Source organism: Priapulus caudatus, unplaced genomic scaffold (genome assembly GCF_000485595.1).
Source record: "Priapulus caudatus unplaced genomic scaffold, Priapulus_caudatus-5.0.1 Scaffold2605, whole genome shotgun sequence".
Lineage (NCBI taxonomy): Eukaryota > Metazoa > Priapulida > Priapulimorpha > Priapulimorphida > Priapulidae > Priapulus > Priapulus caudatus.
The window spans coordinates 19,537-21,726 of record NW_014579666.1 but is presented as its reverse complement, the minus strand read 5'-3'; positions in this window follow the sequence as shown (position 1 = coordinate 21,726).

Sequence of the window (2,190 nt, the reverse complement as noted above, 5' to 3'; positions counted from 1 at the left end):
CAAGAACAATGGCGGGCGCGAGTGCCGGCTCGATTTGCGTTAATTTAAATTTGTCTTGTTAAAGCTACGTTTAATTAAGCATCGCTAAATAATCAAAAATGAGGCGCGAAGAAAGAATAAATTAGAAGAAAAAGATGCGTGTGCGATGTTTTGGGAAATCAATAGCGAAAATTTTTACGTGACAAATGTTTTTTTCTTCGTTCCCCTGATTCTCGTTAATCTTCTTTAATTTATTTACGTGGTTTTATTTTTCAATCGCGACAGAGTGCCGTCACCCAGGCCAAATGTACCGCTGAAATCTGATTTGTTAATAAAAGCACGTGACTTCGCCCCACGCGTGAGACAACCACCGTGAGCATTGACGGTGTACCATGGTATAATTCCCCCTCTCATGGTGAATGCCCCCCTTCTACATTAATGTGATACCTATCATGCTATCCATCCACTCTCGTACTGAACGGCCCCTTAAGGTCAAATCTATGCGCACGCACAATGCGCTACGGGCCATGATAAGCATGCCGATGCCAATGTAGACACGGGGGGGCGTTTAACACGAGGGGAATGAATACCACGCTGCTGTGGCGTCTTCCCTCGCCACGCCCTCTTCCGGCATGAAACAGTACAGAAGAGACTAAATACCAGGTATAGTTTTATCCACTCTGTTAAACCCTGGATAGCAACCTCCAAAACTACAGGATCGCTCTATGGTCAAAGCATCTTCAGGCAAGCCAACATAAGCTTTCACTCAGCCCCCAGGAATCTCTTCCACCAGGAGCCAATGAGGCATGGTCTACCTGGCTATGCCTAAAGCCCCTCATGACAGAAGTTGGTCGATGCAGGGCATTCATGCAGAAATGGGGATACATTGAAGATGGCCCAAGCGAATGCGACTGCGGGGAGGACCAGACTATGGTTCATATACTGGAATGCCCTGGAGATTTTCAACTATCGTGCCAGGGTTTATGTGCTGCAGTGGTTAGGTCGGTGAGCCGGGAAGAAGAAGAAGAAGGAGAAGAAGAAGAAGAAGACTTCGTGTGATTCTCACTGAACGCTCGCCATCATAGATTACGTGGCGCGAGGTCACGTGCCTCGAAGAACCAATAGCACATCTCGCTGATGTGTGTGCGACAGAAGAATGTTGTGTAGTGACCCGAGAAGAAGAAGAAAAAGAAGAAGAAGAACAACAACAACGACAACAAGAAACGACGTCTGAGCGTGCTCAGCTCACGCCTGTAACAAAATCTGCTTTTACTGGCAGACGACTTGATGCATGCAATTTCATTTCGCCCGCAGCAGACGTTTTAGCCGCTGCTGTGGCATATAAAGGTCTCACGCAGAAAGCTATTATATGTGGATATTATGTCCACGTAAAGGGGGCAGGGTCGTCAGTGGTTGTGTGATGATATATGGGGCTAGGCCTGCAGGGCGGACTCGGCCTTGTTCAATGTTTCACAGTTTGTCCGGAGGTCTTCATTATTCGTTAACCTTCGCGGTGGAAAAAGTCGTGATATGGCACCGGCTTATAGTCAATATCAAATTATTCCATAATCTTCGCTTCGTTGAATAATATAAAAATATAAATAGCTTATCATTCACTGTGTCTGCTTCTCTCTCTCTCTCTCTCTCTCTCTCTCTCTCTCTCTCTCTCTCTCTCTCTCTCTCTCTCTCTCTCTCTGTGACATGCCGCGAGCAACAACGACGTAAGTGACACGCTGCGAGCAGTAACGGTGTAAGTAACGATCGAGAATGTAAAAGAACGCAAGTGCCACGAATGCAAGAACGACGTAAAAGCCGATTGCTTACATCAGAGCCAGTATCATCACATCACGTGATATATCTGGTTGATTGTCCATACAAAATGGACACCTTATTATATTAATTTTGTATATATTTATATTTCTTTCTCTCTTTCTCTTTCTCTCTCTCTCTCTCTCTCTCTCTAAATATATATATATATATATATATATATATATATATATAGATATATATAAGTGTGTGTATATATATGTGTATGTGCGATGATGTGAGGGTGGGTGTCTCTTGCGTTTTGCACAGGCGGGGGAGGAGAGGGAGGTCGTTGAGCTGACACAGGGCAAGTACTTCGGGGAGCTGGCGCTGGTCACACAGAAACCTCGGGCTGCAACCATCAAGGCTGTGGGAAACGTCAAGTTAGCCTGTAAGTACATGCGT